The 26,257-nt window shown below is 48.9% G+C and overlaps 1 protein-coding gene and 1 long non-coding RNA gene across 3 annotated transcripts in view; one reads left to right on the forward strand and one right to left on the reverse strand.

The window, feature by feature from the left end:
* Window positions 1–17,056, reverse strand: part of LOC131505034 (serine/threonine-protein kinase MARK2-like) — a 51,016-nt gene extending 33,960 nt beyond the window's left edge. Inside the window, exon 1 of one of the 2 annotated variants that reach the window (XM_058718211.1) lies at window positions 16,657–17,056. The gene's annotated coding sequence lies outside the window, so the exon portion shown is untranslated. Of the gene's footprint in view, window positions 1–16,638 lie in introns of both variants that reach the window. The other variant, XM_058718291.1, reaches the window with a different exon arrangement.
* Window positions 17,057–24,453: 7,397 nt separating this feature from the next.
* On the forward strand, window positions 24,454–25,627 carry LOC131506927 (uncharacterized). Its single transcript, XR_009259237.1, has 2 exons — window positions 24,454–25,034; window positions 25,405–25,627. It is a non-coding gene; the product is annotated as an uncharacterized LOC131506927 (long non-coding RNA).
* Window positions 25,628–26,257: the final 630 nt, after the last annotated feature.

Here is a 26,257-nt window from a genome sequence, read left to right on the forward strand (position 1 = left end):
ACAATCAGGTGATTTGAGTATAGATGGGGTGAGTGTGTCAGGGCGGGGGGTGGGCAGTGGGCAGGCAGGGTCGGAAGAGCAGAGTCCTGAAGGGGGAGGGGCTTTGCTAGGTGCTGAGGACCCAGCTTGTGCAAAGGCCCAGGGGTGGGATGCAATGGGGGCGACAGGGCTCGCATGCTAAGGCAGGAGCAGCGGGGTGGGACAGAAGGTGACGCTGGGCGCACTCGCCCCCATGTGTGGAAGCCCCCAGATTCCCCCCTCCTCCCGGCTCCACCCACGTCCTGGCAGCCCTGTCTCCACGTCTCCATCTGTCTCCTGCCCTGAGGCCCGGCCCCCTAGCCGTCTCCTCAGCGTCCTGAGCTTCCACACTGTCCTGTCTTGGCTCAGACACAACAGATGGATTCCCGCCCTTGAAGTGATAATTAGTTTCTCATTACCGAGAGGTACCATTCTGACATGTCCTCAAAGTTTAAAATAAATTAAAATTGGAAAAAAAAATCCAGACTCTTAATGGTGTAAATGAGCACGGGAGTAAGAGAAGGTCCCTCGGCTCCTATTAATGATGGAGCCCTTCTGGTCCTAGAGAGAGGGAGGAGGTGGGCTTGACCCACAGGTGGCCTGTGTCTATTCAGTATTCTATCTATCGTCACATTTTTCTCAGCCCGTTTCTGCATCTGGCCCAGAGCCCTTAGAGAGCTCACGGACTGGAGAGGAACCAGGGTGATCACAGCCCTGTGCCGGAGGGGTCTCGGTGAGGCCAGAGGGGGCTGTGGAAGGCGGTGGGAATCAAGAAGGGCTTCGAGGAGGAGGGTCTCCCAGGATGAGCCATCATCTGGCCACAGGGAAGCAATGGGAATACATGATGAATGAGTAAGTGAATGAATGAATGAACGAATGAACAAATGGGTGCCCATCCAACAGAGAGCAAGAAGGAGCAGCCAGCCCAGGCCCGGGTGGAAACGCAAGGCACCCTGAGTGGGAGGGCTGTAGTGTGATAACTGCCACACACCTGTCCTTATGGCCCTCTCGCTGCCACACCTAGCCTGAGCTGGCTGCATGGGAGCCCTGCTCTGTCTTCTGCTCCGGGACACTGCTCATCATTCCTAGCAACATCCCCCAGGGTGGTCTCAGTATCCCCACGTGTACTTGTACCTGCCCCCTGGGGTTGGCTGAGTTCAACAGATTGATAACGCAGACTCGGGTTAATTAGCTAGAAAGGTGAAACCAAGGAGTACCGAACGCACAAAATACAGACTCGAGACAAAGCTAAGATTCCACACTAATAATTAAGACACGGGCATCCCGCTGCAGCCTCAGGGCCTTTGCACTTGCTCTTCTCGCAACCTGGAACTCTGCCCAGTGCATCACTTGCTCCCGAAACACCTTTAGGAACTGCGTCCAACATCCTTCCTGATTTTATTTTTCTCCACTCTATATGCCGCCACCTGACTTTGCGTACACGTCACTTCTGTTTTTTTCGTCTCTCCCACTAGACCGTTGGCTACATGAGAATGGAGACCCCTGCTGGCTTGAGCCGCCACTGTGCCCTGGTGTCTGGAACCAGCCTGGCATGCGAGGGCCTCAGTGAATGTGCCCCAGGTGAGTGAATGTTGTAGACCACAAACCAGAATGTCCTGGGTAGTGCTGAGGGCTGTTTATTCACCCTTTGACCCCCTACGTGTGCCTGGCACCGACCTAGGTGTAGACACAGCAATGAATGAGACAAAACAAACAAACAAACAACAACCCCCAGATACCTCTGTGCCCTGCTCCTGAGGCAAAGACACTGTGGAGGGCAGACAGTGAGCACACTGTGTTAGAAGGGGCATGCGTGTCAGAGGAAAGGCAGGAGTCAGGAGGCTCAGAAGCGCCAGGGTGGGGCTGGAGGAGGCTGGGGGCCAGCCACGGCTGGGGCGTGGGGGAACAATCATGGGAGAAGAGATTGCACAGGACCTGGTGCCCTTGTGCATGAGGACTCTTTCTCCAGATGGGGGAGCCGTGCCTGGGTGCTCGAGCAGGGGTGGAGCCCTGAATGCCCCGAAGGGATGAAGTTGGTAATGGCAAGGGAGACTAGGGGTGGGGGACGCTGTGACTGGGGGTTGGGTAGGCGGGGATGGTTCCTCCGAGAAGGTGACACGTAAGATGAGGCCGGTGTGCGTGCATCTGTCTGCCTGACAGGTCGCGTGCTGAGTCACTTTGACTTGACCTCTCTGGCTTGTCACCACCCCCTCCCACCCCCAGGAAGAATCCTCCTTCTAGGGGCCCACTCGCCAAATAGAAACGACCAACGCAGAGCCCACACCCCCCCACCTCCTTTCAGGCTGTCAGACTCTCCGACCCCGGGCCACTGTCTACCTGGCGTCATCACCCCCGGGCCAGGTACCAGATCATTCGGGACAGCCCCCACCCAGGCCCCAGGGTCCTGAAATTATCCACACTAGGCAATCCTAAGCGTGTCACCTGCCTTGCTTGTTGCCTCCTGCAGAAACCACAAGGAAGGCGCCTGTCACAATTGTCCCTCCTCCTGGGGTTTCTTCACGTGGCCCTGCACGGTGTGGCGTGCCCCTTCCTCCTGGGAACCGTGAGTAACAAACTCTTCTCAAAGGCATCGTCTCCTGATCTGTAGGCCTTACTGAACCTCAGATTTTCTCTAGATACACTTTATTTTAAAGCGGCACTACCAGACCCTTTGCAGACAATTAAGAGTAACAAACAAATGGACTGTATACGTTGTCATGACATCTTCAGCAAAGTTAATGTTATTAGAAGTCCTTCCCCCCCATAAGATGCAGGTTCCGTAAGAGCGGAGGGCATATAGGAAATGACCCTGAGCAGACCAGGCACCTGTGAAGTCCTCGGTATCTGTCTCCCCAGACTGAGAGCTCAGGCCCAGTCGTCCTCAAGTCCTGGACTCCACCTTCCTACCGTGCTTGCTGTTTGGTCGGTTCGTCAAATTCAGCTTTTAGGCTTGTCAGCTTCGCAGGGAACTTGTCAGCTCCAAACTCATCTTTCGAGCAATAATCAAGTCACACCGTGCGCGAGATGGCCTGTTCCCGGAGTTATTTAATTAGAATCCGCAGCTATTAGCGGGGCGAGAGTCAGCACAGCCTATTTCAAAGCCAGCTACCTCTCTGGCGGAGGGTGGGAATGCACCGTGTGGGAGGGAAGAGGATGAAGTCCCTGAAGATACGAGGTGGACTCCTTACGTTGGGAGCGTGGAGCCTCTTGTATTTCCAGGGAAGCCCCTGAAGAGGGGAGGGCTAGAGCCGAGCTTGGCTGTTCACCCCACGGAAGGAAGGGCCGAGAATTTCGGAGGGCTTTGGTTCTGGGAGCAGCCTGCCCCAAAGGAAGCACACGGAAAAGTCTGCCCCAAGACTGCTGTCCTGGTTACGACAAGCTTCAGCTGCTGTCACGGAGGTGCCCCGCATGAGTTTGCATCTCTCTCCGGCTCGGTCTACAGGCAGACGGTCCAGGGCTGGCCTGGCAGGGCTGCCCCAGGAAGCTCCTCTCCCCAAAGCCCTGTCATCCCAGAGGAGCCGCCCTGGGGCCAGGGTGGGAGTTTGCGTTCCCAGCAGCAGGACAGGGAGAGAAGCAGAAAGGGCCTGGTTCTCTGCTAGGAGACACCCCAGAAGGACAAATCGCTTTCCGTCCCATCCAGTGGGGAGAGTCTGGTCACTCAACCGGCCCTGCCGCAGACGATGCCGGGAACCCTAGGGTCTTGGGCGGCCACACGCGCAGTTCAAAGTCCGGTGTCTGGTTACTCCGAGTAGTGGATAATGCCACCGGGAGCCACATGGACACGTCTGCCACATCCCCTTTAATGTCCTCTCTCGGCACTGACCACTCTCTACCCTGAGTTCATGTTTTACGAGAGACTGTTCATCACACAAGCTGCATGAAGTAATTTCATAATTCAGGAAGCAGGTGAGAACCCACCAGGGGTGTCAAATCGCTGAGGGACGCAATGACTGTCTCTGAAGCTCCCCAGCCAGAGCCCACTGTGCACCTGCAGCCAAAGGTGTCTTGAGTCGCGGAAGTGGTCACGTTGGTCCCCACTCTTTAGAACATGAAGACTGTCCCCGAAAACCCGCTTGGACTAAGGAGACCAGAGGCAGCCAGGGGCCCTGAGCTCACAGGAGAAAGTCTCATTGGTGGAGCATCCCATGCTCCCAGCAGACTGCTTCCCAGGCCCTGAGCTAGGGGACATTCAAGTCTGGGGATGCAGAGCAAAATGCACTAGTGGGCGTGGTCCTGGAAATAAGGGGTGCTGCTCCAAACGCCCACCCTTGCCTGCCTCCCCCACCTCTGTCCTGTATGTGCACAGCTTCCTTTGGTGTGAAAACCCTCCAGGTTCCTGTGGTGGGGGGCGGGGGGGGGATCCCTCCCCATGCGGGACATGGAAAAGCTAGACTCCTACATTACAGTGGAGACTCAGCTGCAACGTTTGGGACCCCTAAGCTACTTTGGGGGCCCACCCCACGCCATTTCCACTCCCACACAGGCTGGTTCTCAGGACTTTGTTACCCTGTTGTGAACTCTTGGTCATAAGCAACATAGGCCACAGGACCTAAATGTTCCCCTTGGCCCTTCTGAAAATGTGGGGCAATGTTAGTGTAGGAAGGTAGGATACAATCTCTACATTGCTTTCTTTTTTTTTTTTTTTTTTAATTTTTAGTGTTTATTTATTTCTGAGAGACAGAGAGAGACAGAGCATGAGCACGGGAGGGACAGAGAGAGGGGGAAGAGACAGAATCCGAAGCAGGCTCCAGGGTCCGAGCTGTCAGCACAGAGCCCGACGCGGGGCTCAAACCCACAAACTGCAAGTCACGACCTGAGCTAAATTGGGACACCTAAACAACTGAGCCACCCAGGCGCCCCACAATCTCTACATTTCTGTAAAAAAAAAATTTTGTTATAACATTTCTTTATTTTTGAGAGAGACAGAGACAGAGTGAGAGCTGGGGAGGGGCAGAGAGAGAGGGAGACACAGGATCTGAAGCAGGCTCCGGGCTCCAAGCCGTCAGCACAGGGCCTGATGAGGAACTCGGACCCAGGAACTGCAAGATCGTGACCTGAGCCGAAGTCGGCCATTCACCGACTGAGCCACCCAGGCGCCTCCAAGGTCTGCATTTCTGCCCTGCAATACTCCCACGACAAGTCCCTTAGGTGATTTTTCCATTTAGTTGTTCTGGTGAATTCCCTAGGACTGCATCACTCCACACTCCTCCGACCGGGACATGCGCGGCCCCAATTCTGTGCGGCGAGGATGCAAACAGAGTATCTGTGATACACCTTTCTGCGGCATCAACTTCATTACAAGATTTGGAATAACGGCCTCCCTCCTCCCCACACAAAAAACACAAGAGCAGGGGAGGAGAGAGATGCCTCAGGAAAAGCAGCCCAGTCTCTAAAGCTTCACCCAGCTGGGGACAGAAGGACAGACCCGCAGCTAGGGTGGCCTCTCCTCTTGTAGGCCGCGGACACGAGATACCCTCTTGATGGGAATCCACTGCAGAGAACTCTGAGGGGTGTGCACATTCCCGTTGTCCACGGGACCGTATCTGCTTGCCCAGGCCACTGTGTCCACACGGTGCACGCACGTTGCATCACACACACCTGCGTGGGTTTGGGTCCGATTCCTGGCCAGTGTCCTGCACCTGTCCCGGGGCTTCCTGGAGCTCAGCATCTTTCGCTGCACTTAAAATGCAGGGACGGGGAACCTGGGTGGGCCTCAGTCCCTCGGCATCCCACACGTGGTTTTGCTCAGGTCGTGATCTCACAGTTTTGTGAGTTGGAGCCCCACATCGGGCTCTGAGCTGATAGCACAGAGGCTGCTTGGGTTCTCTCTCTGCCCCTCCAGCACTCGTCCTGTCCCTCTCCTTCAAAACAGGTATTTATTGAAGTTGCTTTAAACTTCGAAAATGAAACAAAACAAAACAAAATAAAATGGAGGCATGGAGCCGTGGCTCTCTCATTTGGGTTTTATTTTACTTTACTGTTTTGAAAAATCTTCTTTTTCAATCTGTATGCAGTTTCTACACAGCGGTTTTCTGGCTCTAGGGACGTGCTCCCTGGCTCCCAGCGTTCGCCGTGCGTGTCTGAGTCTGTGGTGAATGGGTCACACCTGGCCGGGCTAATGGTTCTCATGATGCTGGTTCCTACAGAAGTCAAAAGGCTCTGCTTTGAGAATATGCTGGAGCTGCAGAAGGCTGGAATGAGGCTCCGGGAGAGGGCTGGGCTCTAGGCTGGTGGGAGACTGCCTGGACATTTTGCCTTCTGCTCTGTCATTACCTGAGGCAGCCGGGGGTCCTCGGTGTCATGGCCTGGCTCCACATAAGGACTGAGTCCTTCCTCCTGCCCTATATTTTCCCATCGGTCCTTCATAACGGCTTTGAACTCTGCTCTCTTGCTTGGGTGGACGCTCATCAATTTCCTCCAAAGGTTTTCTCATTTGAGGGTCGCAAATACTAGAATATAGTTGCATTCCCTGCTCGGTATTTGTCCTGGCGCCTCCCAAAAGACCCCCCCCCCCCACGCCCCAGATGGCTGGAACTTGGATTGGGGAAGGGCTGTGGCTCATGGAGTCAGCAAAAAGGAAGGGCCTCACCATGATGGTGTGGCCCTCCACCTTGTGCTTCCTACAACTCCACATCCAGCAGGTCACTATCCCACCGACACTCCTCCAGCCTGTGAAGCTGTTCTGGATCTGGTCCCACCCATCGCCCTGACCAATCTCCTGTGCCATGTCCCCGGGCTTCCTGGAGCTCAGCATCGTTCCCTGCACTTAAAACGCAGGGTCGGGGCTCCCGGGTGGGCCTCAGTGGCTCAAGCGTCCCACTCTTGGTCTTGCTCAGGTCGCCATCTCACAGTTTTGTGAGCTGGAGCCCCGCGTCGGGCTCTGAGCTGATAGCACAGAGTAGACTTGGGATTCTCCCTCTGTCCCTCCCCTACTCGCACTGTCCCTCTCTAAGTAAATATTCATTTAAGTTTTTTGAAACGGTATCCCTTCCCACGTGCTATGTGTTCAGGGGTGTATATTTCTTCTCTTGACGTGGGCACTCGCCCAATGGGACAGGATCCCGTCCTTGGTCTTATCTCTGGGGCTCTTTTTTAGGAGTTGGGGGGAGAGGGGAGACCCAGGAAATGGGAATTGACCTAAGCAGGGGCTGGCATGGCTGGCTGCCCAGCCTTCTACCCAGATCCATTCCTGGCATTAGAACTTCTGTTCCCAGGGAAAGTGGTCTCCTCTGCCCCACCCCTGGGCCCCACTGTGCGACGCTGTGTCTGTATATGGTATACAAAGGTACTTGTCTTTTCACTTTGTAAAGTACAATGGGCATGGATTAAACCAATATAAACAGATAAAAAGAATAATCAAATACAATAAAACCCAGGTAAAGTGAAAGAACAAAATAAAGACATGGACTGTGGCTCAGCTGCTTCCTTCGGTGCAGCTTCCTGTCTTCCTTCAGTGTAGGTTTCAAATGGTGTTATTTGATGATATTTATAAAGGTCAAAGGGGTACGATTTTATTCCCTTTTTTAGGTGTCACATAGCAAAACGCTGTTACTAAGAATCTGAATAACCTTCGTACCGGTCCCTTTTGGCTCGTGTTACCAAATCGGGATCCTGGGGTCATTGTCCATGGGTCCCGGTATTCACTACTGGCGGTGGACCTTGTTCCCCATGACAGAGGCTGGGTCCCGTCGGTTCCCTCTGGGGCTCAGCTTAGTGCTGGGGGTGTTGCTGCCGGATGATGTGCCCGAGCTCCAGTGGGGGGGGGGGGGGGGGCGGGGCTGAACTGGAGCTGGAGGAGAAGGCTCCAGGGCTCCGCTAGGGGGCTGGGCTCCCTTTGGGGATCCTGGACTCTAGGCTGGCTGGGAGACTGCCTGGCACTTTTTCTTTTTTTTTTTTTTTTTTTATTTTTTTTTTTTTATTTTTTTTATTTTATTTTTTTTTTTTACTTTTTTTTTTTTTTATTTTTTTTTTTATTTTTATTATTTTTTTTTTTTTTATTTTTTATTTTTTTTTATTTTTTAATATATGAAATTTACTGTCAAATTGGTTTCCATACAACACCCAGTGCTCATCCCAAAAGGTGCCCTACTCAATACCCATCACCCACCCTGCCCTCCCTCCCACCCCCCATCAACCCTCAGTTTGTTCTCAGTTTTTAACAGTCTCTTATGCTTTGGCTCTCTCCCACTCTAACCTCTTTTTTTTTTTTTTTTTCCCTTCCCCTCCCCCATGGGTTTCTGTTACGTTTCTCAGGATCCACATAAGAGTGAAACCATATGGTATCTGTCTTTCTCTGTATGGCTTATTTCACTTAGCATCACACTCTCCAGTTCCATCCACGTTGCTACAAAAGTGCCTGGCACTTTTTCCTTGTGCTCTGTCTCCTGGTGCCCTTCGGGCCTCGGTTTCTCTTTGAAGGGTTCGGCAGGTATAGCGGGCTCACCGGCAGTCTTTTGTCCTGCCACTGACCTGTTGTACCTCCTGGTTTGGGGAAGGACTGTGGCTGTGGGAGTCGGCAAAACGGGAGGGCCTTACCATGATGGTGTGCCCTGTGATGAGGGAGCATAAGGAAGGCTGAGGGCAAAATACAGGCCGGTACTGCACCCCTCCCGCCCCCCTGGTTGGAATATGTTTGATAACCCCAGACAGTCCTGGCTACCCAAGAAGAAAGGAAAGGGGTTTATGGGCTTGCCATGGTGATGTGTGGAAAGTAAGGCCAGTGGAAAATAAATCCCCTTACTGCCTACAGCCCATTGACAAGTCCTTGAAACAGGCAGAGCAGCCTCCCTGGGGGAGCTCAGCTGCCCCGAGAATGACATTTTGGTGGGGGACAAAAGAGAACCTTAGCTTCACATGATCCCAACCTCGAGGATCCTCGAGGATCCTTCCTTCGAGGAAGTCTGCTTCCTTTCTCTCAAGTCCCCCAAGATAGAAGCTGGCAATCATCCTGCAAGCTTCTACTTTTCTCTTTTCCTCCTTTACTCTCATTTCAGGGGCTTTTCGGGGAGTGTGGTCTTACTGGAACACTCTCCTGTCGATTGAGCAGGCTGCCACCCTCTAGCCCCGGCCACTCTGTGGGGAGGAGAGCGCCTGCCCTTTGGCTGCAAGTTGGGACCCTGGCCGGGATGGTAATGAGATCCAGAAACTTGATGTCCTGTCTTCACTCCTGTCCTTAGACAACGTTGTCTGCGTAGGGCACGGGACAGCCACCTAAGCCACGAAGCCTAACACTGCCAAGTGAGGTTTCCTCGTCAGGGGTCTAATGCGATCCCCTCCACCACTCTGGACTAGCCACCTCTGGCCGCAACAGCTCCACTGGGAGACGGCAGGAACCAGTACCTGAGTGAATTAAAACCCAACTGGGGACCGTTCCCTAGGGGAGTTGCTTGTGAAGACTCTATGGGTGGGACTGTCACTTGGACCATGATGGATTTCCACCTGTGCTGCTTTCTGTCAATGTCCTCTACTAACTACTACTGAAATTACAAAACTGGGCAATTGATTCCCCCTTGTGAAACTTTTCTAGTGTTTTCCGTGGGTTACAAACAGCAGGTTCTTCAAGAACCTGGAGCCTGGCCTCTGTGGAACGCTCTTCAAAGACCAGGGAATCAGGACATGACCATCAGGGCCCTTTTCAGGCACGGCCTTCGGGGTAAGGTATTTCGGTCCATTCGCCAGGCTCCCGTCTGCAGTCTAGAATGCAATGGGGAAGTGGGGGGATGCTAGCATCCCTCCTTCAGGAGCCCTTAGCCGGCCAGTTGGTGGCCATGGAGATTTTATTCGAGGGACGCCTGGGGCACCAGGAAGCTCTGACATACCGTGTGCATGGGGTGCCACCCAGGAGTCGGGGGCACGGTCAGCGGCAACGGAGCCTCTCTCTCTTTTCTTTCGACTTTTCTCTCTGGGAGGAGCATGGGGGCTTCTCCTCAGTCTCCAAAGATTCTCCCTTGGGATGCCTTTGTAACCCACTGGCAACAACTGGGCTTGCAAAATGCAGAAAGGACTGATCCTATAACACTGTGTGGCCTTAGTAAACGGACAGAGGTACCCACCTCCAGGCCTTCATGGCTACCCGGACCCTGGGGCCCCTTGGGGAACGTGCTCAGGAACCAGGTCAGGAAACTCCCTCCTGATATACCGGATGATAATTGTCTCAACAGGCCTCCTTCCTCCTAAGAGAACCCAGGTTAAGGGAGGAAACACAGGCCATCCCTGACAAAGGGGACGCGGACCCTTTCTCTCTGTTCCTCCTCCTACTAGATGTGAGGGCTTCTCCCTCATTTATTTCCCGGCTTCACAGCTATGATTAGAGCCACGTGTGCTTAGTCTTCCTTGGGATGGGGACTTGAAGGAATATTCCCGAGCAGCTGCTAAAACTCCATTTGTTTTCCCCTCTTCTCTGGCCTGACCCAGATCGCCCATTTCCACTTTGGGGGAACAGAAAACATGGCATCTGTGCCTCTGACAGAGCTGATGAGGTTGGAACCAGGAAATTGTCCTTGTCTGCCTTCTGCTGGCACCTCACCTCTTCTGCCTTCCCCTCCCCCTCCTCCTGTTTCTGCACCACCTTGGGTGTGGCCTGAGTACCTGGTTCCTATCCCATCCTCAGTGCCTCGGGCCCCGCCGGCTCCTTCTCCTACCCTCCAGGTCAAGGAGCCCAGAGCACCCCTGGGACCACCCGCCCCAGATCCCTCCCCACTGGCATCCCGGGAGAACAAACGGATTTTCTTTTTTTAAGTGGACGCAGGTGAAACAATTCAGTGTTGAAACTCACCTAAGTTTGGCGGACCTGTCTTTAGACTTATCAGCATTAAATAGAAAACGTTTTTTCTACCAAGGTTTACCAAACGTCAGAGAAGCTCATTTTATCTCGGTTGCAATTTGTTAGCACAAAGATGACTTAAAATAATGGTTAGTTGTGCCTGGTTCAGAGTTGTCACAGGTTAAGATAGCTTTCAAAGTCTTTGGTAACATGAAACTTTAAGGTTTCGTTGTTGCTGTTTTTTTGTTTTTGTTTTTTTTTTTAACATTTATGCACTTTTGAAAGAGAGCAAACGGGGGAGGGCTAGAGAGAGAGGGAGGCACAGAGTCCGAAGCAGGCTCCGGGCTCCGAGCTGTCAGCGCAGAGCCTGACATGAGGCTCGAACTCACGGACCGGGAGGTCATGCCCTGAGCCCAAGTCCGAAGCTCAACCCACTGAGCCACCCAGGCGCCTCAGTAACCTGAAACTTTAAAGTTTTCTTTCAAGTCTGCATGACAAAGGAGATGAAGTTCATTGGACATCTAGGTGTTTTTTTTTTTTCCAAATAGGACCAAGTGCTCAAGCATTGATTCCTAAACATAAGGTTTGTCTGCTTGGGAAACAAGGTTCATTTTCTCAGTTGTCTGCCAGGAGAACCAAAGCTTTCTAAAGATCAGGTCTCTGATGACCTCAAGTGAAAATGTGTCCTTGGTAAAGGAGCTAGGCTTTGCTAACAGCTCTATGATGCTACACGTTTGCCTGTAGGATCTCTCATTGCCACCTTCAACCTTGGTTGAATAAATAAAGTTGTAAGGTTTGTAATGACCTGCAATCCTATTTGGGACAGGCTTCATAACCTTCTAAGGTTTTAGCAGACTTTCCCAAGATTTCAATTGTAAATGAAGTCTTTCTGACCAGGTAGGCCTTTTCATTTGGTATGTTAAGTTACTCAGAAAAGCTCTATCAAATGATGGTAAACCTTGGGCTGTACTGCACGGGTAAATGTTGCAACTACCCCCACTCTACACGCGATTCCTAAAGTTTTCAGTGTTTTGGCATAAGGTCGTCAGTTGATAGTCCGATTATTGAAGTGTTATGTGTCGCAGAAATAACTGAGTTTCCTCGTCAGCTGCATCCTTAAGGACCTCTCAATTCGGAAAAAGGGCTCTGTGGACAAACACGGGTATTTGATGTCTTTAAGATGAACATGAAAACGGGTAAGAATGTCCAGAGTTCAGAATGAAAAAGACGCAATCAAACTGAACAAGAGTTGGGAACGTGGGACTGAACGAACTGAGGAAGATCAGAGTTTTGGGACTCTTGTCAGAGACACTGCTGGTTTTCCGATGTTTGCTCTTTCTGGTGAAGGAAACTTCCTCTTAAGATAGCTATGATCTACAGAAATGTCATCAAGCATTCCTTTGTGAGCGGAAGCGTTTATCTTTTCTCTCTACCTAAACCCTCTGACATTCACACACTCCCAGTGAGTATCCTTTCTCTCGTGACAATCGTACTCATTTGCGTTAAGTCCTTGGAATGGGACACCATTGGAAATACTGGTTATTTTTACCAAGGCTTTGACTGGGACGTCCTATTTGAGAGCCATGCACAGACTCAGAGGTGTGAGCGTGTAGCTCCAAGGGACCAAGGTTGACTTTGGGAAACATGGAGCCATACAGCCCCTTGGAAATGTTGACCCGATACCTTGCTTCCAGAGTTCCCAGTAGCCTCCCCAGGTGAGTCAAGAATGTCACTTCCTGGCAGGTGCAGGAACCTCAGGATATCTCGGGGACTTCGTGAAGAGGAATTCGCCCAATTCCACAGATACTGCAGGCCTGTCTGACACAAGTAACTGTGGCAAGTAACTGTGGCCTCTGGCCCGGAGAGGCTACAAAAAGTTCAGTCTGGAGATTCCTGATAAAAGGTTCTGGCAGAGCAGACTTGAAAAGATCCTTATGATCCATCGCTATTCTTGCTGAACTTATGGAAACAATTGGGCCAAGGTTGTTAAAGCTGGACTTGTCCTACGAGCGAATTAGTCTCGATTTAGCCATCTCTGGAAATGAGGGTTTTTACAGAGACAAACTATGTTTCAAGAACGCATCGTTAGGGATGGTAAATCCTAGTTATGATTGTCTTTAAAAGTTTGTTGTTTGCCTAAGCTAGACAACTCGAGGTAAACTTTGTCACAGTAGCACAGGTATGGACAATCTTCTTGCTTGTTATTCTGCGGGAATAATAACCCCATGGGTATATGATTTAAATGACTGGAAGATGGGATGGATTCACCTATCAATAGACAAAGAGGCTAGTGGTTTATTCATCCTTCACTTGAGGCTGGGTTAATTCATAAATCTCTAAGCATGCAAACATGTCCCTCCTAAACCTGATCTGACAGTTACTAGAAACCTACCCCATAGAAACCCAAAAGACCTGGTTTATTCAAAGGATGGAAAGTCGAATACAACAGGGGATTTGACTCCAAAATAAAAGGGCTGCAGTCAAGTTACAGGGGCATTTTTCACGGGCTCCCGTATCTAAATGAAACCTGTACCCCCTTTCGCAGGAAATCCATGAGCACACGAATGTGCCTTCTTCTTCCTGTGAACCTGTGGAACACTTGTTCACACCTCTTATGATGATGGCAACTTTCTTTTTCATTCTTTCTTTTTCATTCTCTTTCCCCAAGTTCTACTAACAAGTCCTTCTTACAATGGGCCATTCAAAAGGACCACCACAGATATTTGAGGTACAAACCAGAAAGACCAACCTCATTCCTGCTGCCTCTTCCCACTCTCCTCTGAGGATGCTTCCCGCCCGACATCTAACATCTCACTGGCAGCACTGGGAAACACTAAGTTTGTGATTTGCTCTAACCAGTCACCCCTGTTTTTCTCGGTTCCAGAAGAGTACCTCTGATTAATTAGCTGATTGCTTACTGAACCAAACAGAGTCTACAGGATGGCTGTACATACATCACCTGTTACACAGTTAAGGACTTAAATGACTCTCAACATACCATTATACTGTTAAATATGAACATAACTCGAATGCAGAAAACAGTTCTACAAAATAGAACGGCCTATGTGCTAACTGCTGCACAAGGTGTAACTTGTACTCTCATCAAAACAAAATGCAGTGTGTACATTCCAGATGACCACAGAAACATTTCTGGATTTCTCACTGACATGAGTACTCCAACTTGGCACTTTAAACAATCCCTTTCCTGTAATGATTGGTTAAACTGGACTGGAGGAGGTGCGTCAGCTACCAAAGGACTTCCACTTGGGCTGATCTTTCTAGTGGTTCTCATTCTGTTCTGCTTTTTCTCCCATGTCTCTCTGCCTGGTACCAAGACTCCATCACTGCAATCACTTCAAGCCAACACACGATCCTTTTTACTCAAGGAGGTTCATACACATTGCCCACGGTGGATTCAGCTGCCTCTGCCTTTTATAACTCCCCTCTATGTTCCCTGACTGACCCATATTGACCGAGATAGGTGGGGACAACTCTATGCCCTTGCTCAGCAGAAAGAAGCTACAGAAGATGAGACCTTCCGCCTGCAGCAACCCTAAAGATTCCAGGGTCAAAACTGCTCAGGGGGCAGGGGGATATGATGAGGGAGCATAAGGCAGGCTCAGGGCTAAATCCAGGCTGGCACCGTCCCTCCCAGGTGGAATGTGTGTGTTAGTCCTTGGACACTCCTGGCTCCCCAAGAACAAAAGAAAGGGGTTTAAATGCTTGCCGTGGTCATGTGGGAAACTAAGGCAAATGAAAACTTAAATTCCCTTACTGCCTGCAGCCCATTCACAAGTCCATGAATCAGGCAGAGTGACCTCCCTCTAGGAGCTCAGCTGCCTGACAGTATGACATTTTGGTGGGGGCAAAAGAGAACCTTAGCTTCACATGATCCCAACCTCGAGGACCCTGCAAATCTACTTCATCTCAACCCCCGCAACATATATGCTGGCAATCATCCTCCACGCTTATGGCCTGCCCAGATCCATCTAAAGGGTCTCATGGCTGAGGTTTCATTAAACGGCAAGAAATGGCGTTTTCCTGGCAACAGCTAGCCCCTCAAGGTCCTGGAACCTTGAGTCCTAGAGTAAGTCTGGCTCTCTCCCTAACCCCCTCCCAACCTGAGGGTATATAATGAGCTACCCGTCACGACGCCAGTGCAGCTCTCCCTGCCCATGGACCTGTCCCCGTGCTTTAATACAATCACCTTTTTGCACCAAAGACTTCTTCACGAATTCTTCCTTGGCCATCGGCTCCAGACCCACGAACCCCCCATCACTCCAAAACTTCACCACCTCCACCTTGTGCTTCCTACAACTCCACATCCAGCAGGTCACTAGCCCACCGACACTCCTCCAGCCTGTGAAGCTGTTCTGGATCTGGTCCCACCCGTCGCCCTGGCCAATCTCCTGTGCCATGTCCCCGGGCTTCCTGGAGCTCAGCATCGTTCCCTGCACTTAAAACGCAGGGACAGGGCTCCTGGGTGGGCCTCAGTGGCTCAAGCGTCCCACTCTTGGTCTTGCTCAGGTCGCCATCTCACAGTTTTGTGAGCTGGAGCCGCACGTCTCGGGCTCCGAGCTTATAGCACAGAGTAGACTTGGGATTCTCTCTCTGTCCCTCCCCCACTCGCACTGTCCCTTCTCTTTCAGAACAAACATTTAAGTTCCTTTAAAGTTAAAAAACAAAATAAAATAAAGGCACGGACACGTGGCTCTCATGGCTCTCATTTATTGGCATTTTTTGGGGGTTGTATTTTGTTATTTTTTTTAAATACATTTTTTAATTTATTGAGAGGTTTGAGAACCTGATTTTTTGGCTCTAGGGACATCCTCCCTGGCTGCCTGTATTCACTGCTGGTGTCGGAGTTTGTGGCTGGCAAGTTGCATCTGGGCCCGCTAATCGTGGTCCCTATGCTGGTCCCTTCGGAGGTCAGACTACTCCGCTCTGAGGACAGGCCTGTGCTGGAACAGGTTGCGAGGGAGCTCCAGCAGCGGACTGTGGTTGGTGTGCTGATCGTGGGCTGGATAGTTGTCAACGTGTACCACATGTTTTCACTCTCCAGGGACATGAAAACCAGAGCACTGTGCTCCCTGTTTTCGATATTTCGTTCCGCGTCCCAGAAGACTTGCCCCTCAAACGGCTCCAACCCGGTGGCCAAGCAGTACCAAACCACCCCCAGGTTCCAAGCATTTGCAGAAGGGGTGTCCTCCCTTTGCTGCAGGAAGAGTCGCGGGGCAGAATAAGGGGGGCTGTCCCAGAAAGTGTGGAGTTTGTAGCCAGCAAACTGGATGCTCAGTCCAACCCCCGTGCGTTTTACCTTCAGCTTCTTGCCAAAAAGCAGTGTCTCCAGCTTCAGATACCCGCCTATCATACCTTGTTGGTGGCAGTACTCCACCACCGATAACAGCCGGCAGAATGTGTCTGGAACCTCCTCCGTCACTTGGCCATGGTGCGTAAAATCGTCACGCAGGTTGTCTCTGCTTACGTATTCTGAAAGGAGAACCAACGTTTCCTTGGTGTTGATCACCTCAAGTGACTTGACAACACTTGGGTGACTTGAGGTCTTCATATTCTGGGCTTCACGACAAAGTCCCTGGAGGCCAGCGGGGTCCTTCTGGGTTTTCTTGATGAACGTCACATCAGACTGCTTCCTTGGGGGGACGCTGCCCTCACTGGTGATCTCGGGGATCTCGTAAATACAGAAGTCCTCCTCACCAGTGGTAATGGCCTTACGCCCCTGAAGCATGGTGACCAACTAACTATACTAACGCTAAATAATGCTAATTACACGGACTATGCTAACCAACAATACCAACCTACAAAATACTAACAATACTATGCTTATGAACTATACTAACAACATGAACTATACTAACAATATGAACTATACTAACAATATGAACTATACTAACTGTACTAAAACGCTAACACAAAAAAAAAACAAATGAAAAACACACACGCGCACACACACATGTGCACACACACACTCACACACACACACACACACACACACACACACACACAAAGAAAATGAAGGGAGGAAACGAAGAAAAATTGAGAAAAAGAAAAACTAAAAAAGGAGAAAAAAAGAAAAAAGTAAAAACAGAAAAAGGGAAAAAAAATTGGGAGAGAAAAGGAGTAGAGAAAAAAGAAAAATGAAAATAAAAAAACAATAAACAAAATGAAAAAAAGAGAAGTCGAAATCAAACTAGCTAGGGTCAAAGGCCGACAGGTCACCAAAGCTTCCTGGGCTGTTAAGACCAAACACCCAGCCGAGCCAGGGTCTTATATAGACAGGTCTTGCCATGACTTCACCATGGGGCTTTGTGAGGGCACAGCAAGAAAGGGTCCAATTATGCAATCATGGCTGGGGATGTCTGAGACCACAGTGGTTTCCTCACTTTTTACTCCCAAAACCCCTTTACTCAATAAAAAAAAAAAAAGACCCCCAATGGGCTTTTTGTTTGTTTCTGTGGGCTTTTCAAGATTGATATTTACTTTGTTAGAAATCAAAATCTATAAGATGGTTCAGTGGCCTTTTCACTTCAAGTTTAGAAAACTGTAATTTTGGCTTGTATAGACCTCGTAATGTCTACACTTAAAATACTCAGTTCCTGGTCTCAAAATGGTGCTACAACGTATAAGGAAACGTTGTGTTGTGTAAAACACGATAAGGCTCATTATTAACATCTATAAAGCTCAGAGGAACATTGCTTTTCATCATATTTTCACTGATAAGGTTGTGAGGAGATTTCTCATCAGAAACCTTGGAGGCTAGAAGGCATGGGTTGATGTGTTGAAAGCATTGAAGGAAAAAAGCTGTCAACCAAGATTCCTACATTTGGGAAAACTGTCCTTCAAAAATGAGGAAGAAATGAAGACATTCCCAGATCAACCAAAGCTGAAAGCCTTGCCCTGATGACTAGACCGGCCCTGCAGTGAAGGGGGTCCTTCAGGTTGAAATGAAAGGGCACTGAACAAGTAACTCGAAGCCTTCTGAAGAAATAATCTCCGGTAAAAGTAAGCAGACAGACAATTATGAACGCTAGTATTGTTATGACTTTGGTCTGTAGCTCTACTTTTGGTTCTCTATGTTAAGAGACTGATATATTTAAAAACCTAATTATTCATCTATGCTTTTGGACACAAGATGCATAAAGATGTAATTTTGTGACATTAACAACTGAAAGAAGGTGGGGTCAGGGCTGTAAAGTAGCTGAGTTTTCATGTGTTATTGAGGTTAAGCTGGTATAAATTGACATTACAATGTTGTAACTTTAGGATGTTAAAAGCAATCCCATGGTAACCACACACAACCACACACACACACACACACGCCACAGAACATACACAAAAGGAAATGAGAAGGGAATTAAAATCTTTCACTACAAAAAAAATCAACTAAATGCAAAAGAAGATAGTCATGCAGAAAATTTGAGACCGAAAGCAATTAAGGCATATAGAAAACAAAGAGCAAACCACAGAAGGAATTCCTTCCTTATCAGTAATGACTTTAAATGTAAGCAGATTAAACAGATTAGTGAAATGGATAAAAACATAGGATCCAACTATGTGTTACCTACAAGGGACTCAGATCCAAAGACACAAAAAAGTTGAACATGAAAGGAAGGAAAAAGATAATCCATGCAAAGAGTAACCAAAAGAAAGGGTGGAGTGGCTGTAATAATACCAGACAAAACAGACATTAAATCAGAAAATGTTACAAGAGACAAAGAAGGACATTTTATATGAATTAAGAGGTTCAGTACAGCAAGAAGAAAAAATGATAAACATTTACACACATAATGAGAGGCCATTATCGACAGAACTGAAGGGAAAAATAGTTCTATAATAATCATTGGAGCCTTCAATATCCCACTGTCGATAATGGACAGAACAACCAGACAGAAGGTAAGTAAGGACACAGAGGATTTGAAGAACACGATAGCCCAGCCAGATCTAACAGACGGGCACGGGACCCCACCCAACAATAACGGCACGAGGGACCTTCTCTGAGACAGACTTTGCATTAGGTCACGAGTTAAGTCTCAGTAGATTTTACAAGATAGCTATCATACAAAGTATCTTTTCCAACCACAAGAAGATGAAGTCAGAAATCGGTAACAGAAGGAAGAGTGGAAAATTTAAAAAGCTGTGAAAACTGAAAACACACTCTCAAAGAACCAATGTGTCCAAGAAGAAATCACAGTGGAATGCGAAAATACGTAGAGGTGAAGGGAAATGAAACACGACGCGTCAAAACTCCTGGAAAACAACAAAGCAGTGGTGAGGGGGAAATTTATAGCTGTAAACGCTCACAGTAAACATCAAGACAGATCTTAAATCAACACCATAGACGTGCAACTTAAGAAACTAGAAAAAGCCAAAGGTAGCAAAGGGAAGGAAATAATAAAGATTAGAGCAGAGATACATGAAACAGAGGGTCTTTCTACTCCTTACAGACGTAGAAAGGGTTAGAGTGCTATCAACAAGTGTATTCCAGCTCATTGGAGAATCCAGATACAATGGACAAATCTCTAGACCTAGAAAACCTACCAAGACTAAATCACAAAGAAAGAGAAAATCGGAAGAGATTCGTACATAACTAGGGAGGAGATTGAGGCTGTAATCGAAGACCACCTGACAAAAAAAAGCCCCGGATCTGACAGCCTCACTGGTGAGTTCTACCAAACATTGGAAGAATTGACACCAATCTTCTCAAACTCTTCCAAAAACTTCAGGAGAAAGAACACTTCCTAACTAATTCTATCAGGCCGGCATTGCTTTGATGCACCCTAAATATCTCTGGGCCACCTTCCAGACAGTCACCAGAGGAGTTTTCTAAAATATCCAGCCACATGAGTTATTTTCTCAGCGACAAAAGAGACCTTTCTCTTGTCTGTGGAAAGAGAGGACCAGTAGTGTCTCCAGAATCAGGCTGAACATCTATGGACCTCTTCTGAGAGCCTCCGTCCACAACGGATGGGCCACACCGCAGACTGGACACAGCTGAAGCGGGGCAGGGGGTGGGGTGGGGAGGGGAAAATTCACGGAGGTAACCTGGGCTTCAATTGGTCTGTCAGCTGCTTTGACTGCTTTGGACATCTGTGAATACAACAAGCCATGTCCTCGTTGGACACTGGGAAAGGACAATCTATCTGCACATCCAGCCCTATGGGCTGGAGTCTCCCAAACGAGGCGATCGTTTGTTTTTGGCAACTCTGCTCCACCACAATATTCATCAGACTCCTGAGAAAGACGACCGATGAAGGGATCCATAAATGGTAAGACCATCTTGCACTTAGCTGTGTTTTGGAAAAGGGAGATATTAGGCAACTGGGCCTTTAAGGTTTTGCTTGCACCCTGTTTGTGGAATGGTACGTGTGTCTATGTATGTTGTAAATGTGAGATAATTTCTCTACCTCCGGGTGGTGGTTGTGAAAATTAATTTGTAAAAGTGCTCTACTTAGCTGGTTTGAAGGCAAGTGCTTGTAAGAACTGGGTGTTCTAGGGGCGCCTGGGTGGCTCGGTCAGTTAAGCGTCTGACTTCAGCTCAGGTCATGATCTTGTGGTCTGTGGGTTCGTGCCCCACGTAGGGCTCTGTGCTGAGGGCTCAGAGCCTGGAGCCTGCTTGAGATTTGTGTCTCCCTCTCTCTCTAATCCTCCCCCATTCACGCTCTGTCTCTCTCTGTCTCTCTCTCTCTCTCTCAAAAGTAAATAAACATTAAAACAATTAAAAGAAAACAAAGAACTGGGCGTTCTAAAACTCAGAAAGATAGAAACTAACCCCAGGTGTCTTTCAAGTTCAAGTGATCTTGGATAATATTTGGTATGAAAGCTAATGTAACGTTGTTCGTTTAGTTCAAATGGACATAAGTCTTTAGAATTGCCAACATTAAATATGATAGTTTCACTCTGCTTGTGTTTACCGTAAGTCAAACCAGCTGTTGGCGTTGTGACTGTCACAAAATGTGATGGAAAAGAAAAAGACGTTAGAGCCCTGTCCAATGGCTTCTGAAGCTTTATGGGCAAGCGAAGGACAGAAAGACAGATGTAAATAATTTTAATAAATGTAATTAAGCCTACTTGAAAAAATAAGCGAAAAAATTCTGTATTTAATGAAAGTGAGACTGTTTATTCAAAGAGGGAAAACTTGGGGTACCTGGGTGGTTCAGTCTGTTGAGCATCCCACTCCTGACCTCTGCGCAAGTCATAATCCCAGAGTTGTGGGATTGAGCCCCGTGTCAGGCTCCAAGTGGAGCCTGCTTGAGATTCTCTCTCTGAGTGTCTCTCTGTGTCTCTCTCTCTCCCCCCCTCCCCCGCTTGTGCTCTCTCTCTCTCAAACAAAATTTAAAAAAAAATAAAGAGGGGAAAACGTAGGACAAAATCTGAAGGAATGTGAAAGGGAAAATTGCAGAAGGTTTGCAAGAAGGGAATCTTTCGAAAGAAATGCTATGCATGGTTGGGAACGAGATTCTGGAGTTTCGCATGTAAGAAACAAGTTTATGAGGGCAGCGATCGACCCCCGGGGAAGAGAAGGGGGAGGCAGAGAACGATGTCAGGCAAAAGCTGAGCAGTGACACTTCAACGGAAGCCTTAGCCGACTCTCTGAGCAGTCCCGAAAGTTGGACTGCCCTTCGGAAGCATCCAACATTAGGCGAAAGGGGCTGGCTCTTCGTAAGCGTCTTTGGATGTGACCACCTGGGCAGCGGGCAATGCCCTTGGCAAGGCCGCTGTGTACAGTCACGGCGATCCCTGATGATGTCTGAGCGTCGAAGGCTGTAGGCAGCATTGCTATGGCTGGGAGACCTTGGTTCCTGCCAGAGATTCTGGTCAGCACATCCCAACACCCGTCACAAGAACTCAGACCCATGCAGTGCCCTGGATGTCCTTGTCCAAATAAGTATGTATCAACGTGGGAGGTGACACGGAGGAAGAAAGAAGGGACTGCATGTCTTTTTAAAAATTCATCTTGGGGCGCCTGCGTGGCGCAGTCAGTTAAGCGTCCGACTTCAGCCAGGTCACGATCTTGCGGTCCCTGAGTTCGAGCCCCGCGTCGGGCTCTGGGCTGATGGCTCGGAGCCTGGAGCCTGTTTCCGATTCTGTGTCTCCTTCTCTCTCTGCCCCTCCCCTGTTCATGCTCTGTCTCTCTCTGTCCCAAAAATAAATTAAAAAACGTTGAAAAAAAATTAAAAAAATAAATAAATAAAAATAAAAATTCATCTTGTTGCAACGAATGAGTTTTAATATCCAAATTACAGCAGTATAAGACTGGAATTTGGGTTTTCTCGCTTTTAATGTGACAGAGGCTTCTTAGATGATGGGTCTAAATTATCAACAGAGGTTTTTCTTTACCTTTAATCTGCCTAGAAAAACAAAGTTTCTATGTCTTGTCTTTGTTAGGTCTTGGCTTACTTAAGAAAGTTGAATCAGCTCAGTGTTAAGAGAGCTAAGGTTTGCTCACAGCTCCATTTACCTTGCTGTCTGCATTTACCTTGAGAATCTCTTCTTGCCATCCTGGCTAAATAAGTATCCCGTTTTGTAATGATCTGTAATCCTATTTAGGCACGTGTTTTGAAACCTTCTGGTATTTCACCAACTTGCAAAAACCCAGCTTGTGAATGGAAGTCTTTGACGAATTAGGCTTATTCCCTGGTGTGTCAAAGGACATGGGAGGCATCATCAAATAAGCGATGAGGAACCTTCTTAGGGTTTGTTGTATGGGTGATTGCTCTAAGTGTCCTAGAGATTTTATAAGATTCCTAAGGTTTTGATATGTCCTGGTATAGCGTCATCGCTTGTAATACGAACTACTGAAGTATCGTGTGTCACAGTATCTCCTTGCCAGCTGCACTGCATTGACAAATACAGCTCTCTGATCCCTTCAGGATCATAAAGCTAAGCTTAGTAAGAATTCCCAGAACTAATGGGGAAACTGCTTTCAAACAGACACTTGTGTAAACATTGCTGGTCCTCTAATGTTTGCTCTTCTAAATTTAATCTGCCTATGACATTTGGTAGACGTTTGGTAAATAATTTCTTCATAAACAGATAGGAAACATTTATCCCTTTCTCCCTACCTGGTACCACCAGAATTCAAAACTCTCAGGGAGTATTCTCGTATTTTCATGGCAGTGAATTTATTTGCAGAAGTTCGATACAAATCCGTTCTCCTTGCAACAGGACGCCACTGGAAACATTGGTCATGTTGCCAAGGCTTTGACTGGAATGTCACAGTTGAGGGAGATATGCCTAGTCTCAGCTACAATCAGAGAGCTTTAAGGAACTAATTAAGGTTGACTTTGCCGAGCCAATGAAGCCCCTTGGAAAACTTGCCTCGTACCTTGCTTACAAAGTTTCCAGCAGCCCTACCAGGTGAATAAGGAAGGTTGTCACTTCCTGGCAGGTGCAGGAACCTCAGGGTATTTGGGGGATCTCGAGAAGACAGGGAGCCACCCACATCTATAGGTATGGCAGGCAAAGGCTGGTGGCCAGTGGCTTCTTGAGCCTGACAAGGCTGTTCAAAGTTCAATCTGACATTCCTTACGAAAAGTTCCAGCGAAGCAGATTGAAAAAACCAAACACCTATATGACCAATCACCGTTGTGATGGCGCTTGTGTAAACAGGCCCAGCTTCAACTGGACAGTTTTACAAACAAATGTGTCCTAATTTGGCGATCTTTGGTGGAGATGAGGGTGGTTTCAGAGAGAGAGATTGTTCCAGTAACACACCTGTGAAAATGTAAGATCATAGTTCCGATGAACCGTCTTTGAGGGTTTGTTGGTTGTCTATACACCTGGGCTGGGTCCTGAATTCTTCTGGTTTCCTTGAATGTCTGACCCTGACTCTCCAAACTAAGGTTTCCAGTTTCCTCCCACTGTGTTGACTGGAAGCACTGAGAACGAAAACTGCTTTTCCCTGAAGCCCCGCAAACCAAAGCCAGACCACCCGAGGTACACGTGACAGAAAAGTGCCCCGGTGATCTAAGGACCACTCAGAAAGATCACCAGAGACACACGGATAGCTGAACAAGCTGATGGCAGCCTTCCCGACTGGACAAGCTGCCATCGGATCACCCAGACGTGGACGTGTTCACGGATGGGGACAGTTTCACGGGTCAAAGACAAGGAAGAGCTGGGTGCAGTGGTGACCCATAAGCTATTATCTGCTGCGGAAGATGCCACAAAGTGGACCGACTGCCCAAGGGAACCATGCTGGCAGCTCGTCGAAGACTCCAAGACCCTCTGGAAGAGCTTTAGTGCCAAAGATAGACTTAACTACATATCAACCCCAACGTCCCTTGGAGGACCAAAGAGGAGTTAAGTAAGGAGTGGGGGTTTGGACACCGTGCTGGCATTGACACCGGCTGGAAATAGAATGAATCCTTACCCTAGAGCATCTGATGAAAGAAATAATTAGCCACATTCTTCGAAGCACCCTTTATGGGAAAGATGCCACTCTCCAGTGGATCCAGAAGTATACTGCGGGCTCCGATTTCAGCGAAATGCTACAAAAGGCAACGCTTGTGCTAAAAACAATCCTAAGACTGGGTGCCCACAAGTTCTCAAGGGTATACAACTGAGAGGCCCTAAACCTGGGGAAGACCGGTAGGCAGCCTTTCCGGGAATGCAAAGAACAACGGGAAATTCTCGGGGTTTGCTTGTATCTGCAGACACCTTTATCAATGGGGTTGAGGTTCCTCCCTGCTATTCAGAGAAGGCCTTGGGAGTTGTCAAAATGCTTTTAAGCGAGATCATTTCTAGGTTTGGACTGCCGCTAATAATTCAGAGTGACAATGGAGTGACAACCACAGCGTCCAAGGCCTTGGGCATTCAGTGGAAATCACATGCTTCCTGGAGACACCGAGAGAGTGGAAAAAGGGAAAAAAATGAAGTTTGGCAAAGCTCTGCCAATAAACCCACTTCACTTGGGAACAACCCATGCCATCTGCCCTGCTTTGGGAAAGAGTGTTCCCTAGAAGAGGGCTTGGTTTAAGCCCCTGCGGAATGTTATATGGAAGACTTTCTATGTCCTTTTCGTGACCTAGGAGTTGCTGGCGGGGCTCCCACCAGCGATTTGGATACTATCAGGTACATCCAGTGCCTGAGTTTGCTTCCGGCAGGCTGAGGTACCTGTCAGATGTGTCTTCACGCTGCCTGAATCCCTTAGTGACATCCAAAGGTGTCACTAAAGATGTCAGTAAAGACCTGAAGAGCGGGAGCCCAGAGGACCAGCTCCAGCCTCACTGGACAGGTCAGACCCTGTGAGGTGCTGTTGACCCCTCACTCCTCCGAAACTACAGGGAATTGAGCCGTGGATTCACACTTGAATGACAAGAATCCACAGGTTCCCTACACCCTGTCAGCAGGGAGGAGGTCGAAAGGGACCCGGCTCAGACCAGTGAGCCTCTGCTGGACCTGAACCTCCGACTCGGGGTAACTGGTCCAAGGGAATCAAGCCATGAGTACAACATGCTACCTGTTGTTCTCTAGTACCCCTAAAACCCTAGACACAACATGGTCCAGGAACTATTGACCAAAGTACAAAAATCCTGGTAATGCAGAACATTCCTTTCCACCCCAAAGTTTCCACTTGTCTAACCCCAGTCTTCACCCCACCTCAGCAGGAAGTAACGGCCGCGGCCGGGTCGTGGTCCCAATACCCACAAGAATGAGGACGGATCAAAAGACCCTGGGGACTGAAAAGGGTAACCAAAGGGTTAGCAGCCGCAACTTTGTACCCTGACCTTTTTCCTTTGCCACTAAGTACCCCTGACTCTCCTCCTCTAGGGAGGTGGATGTGAGGCTCGCCTTCCTGCCTCTGGAATAAACTCTTGCTTTGCTTTATACTCCATGTCTCAGTGATGGTCTTTATGCGCATTAGGCAGATGAACTTGGGTTCACTACACACGGCAGGCACTCAGTAAAGACCGCTGAACCCACGTGGACTCTGACGCTTGGAGAGTTAAGTGTCTGGTGCGTGGTGACACAGGGTAGGACGAGGAGAAGGCTTTGATTTCAGAACTGTAGTGCCTCTACTCCCATCCACAGTGCTAAGAAGTTTCTGCTCTCCTCCCAAGGCCACCTGCTCAGCCCTCGGCACAGCACTTCCGTGGCCCCAGCCCCTGTCCCTGCTTTGGAGCCAGCTCCCCATTCCGACCTGGAGGTGACAGACAGCTCAGCCCTGTTTACCCAGCTCCACCAACATCCCAGCCTCATCTGCCAACCTTGGCAATTTTCATATCACCTCGCACACAAAATAAATTCCACGCTCCCATTTTGGGTTTGGGGGGAGAAAAGGCCCAGTCAGTTAATTACAAAGGCTGCCTCGCCTTGGCACGGAGTGGTGGGAGATGTTCACAGGAAAACGGATTAATTTCGACTCATTGCTTTCCCTTCCACGTCCTCGTGCCAATTAAGACAACCCTTGTAACCAAGCCCACCTTCTCCAGAAGCAGCCCCCACACTCCCCAAACA

The sequence above is a fragment of the Neofelis nebulosa genome, chromosome 1 (assembly GCF_028018385.1).
Source record: "Neofelis nebulosa isolate mNeoNeb1 chromosome 1, mNeoNeb1.pri, whole genome shotgun sequence".
NCBI lineage: Eukaryota > Metazoa > Chordata > Mammalia > Carnivora > Felidae > Neofelis > Neofelis nebulosa.